Below are 305 nucleotides of genomic sequence, written 5' to 3' on the forward strand. Positions count from 1 at the left end.
TTTTTAACTGCTAAAACATGAAAAACAGGAACCATAATTTGTGTGATCTATCGTCAATATCTCATCAGAATAGGCGAATGAGGCCAATTGGCTCTAAGCCTCAATTTAAAAAAATAAAAAATAAAAAATCGCATGAGAAGATTAAAAACAAAATCCTTCAAATTTCAAATCGATTACACGTGTACACATGCCTTTAGGACTTCAAATTTGGCAACTGTCAGCTCGGTGACGGCACCCCGTACCCTACTCACCTTGGTCGAAATCTCGAAAACGTCACTTGCGCTTCGGGAGAAAATGTGTGTTTA

Source organism: Anopheles gambiae, chromosome 3 (assembly GCF_943734735.2).
Source record: "Anopheles gambiae chromosome 3, idAnoGambNW_F1_1, whole genome shotgun sequence".
NCBI lineage: Eukaryota > Metazoa > Arthropoda > Insecta > Diptera > Culicidae > Anopheles > Anopheles gambiae.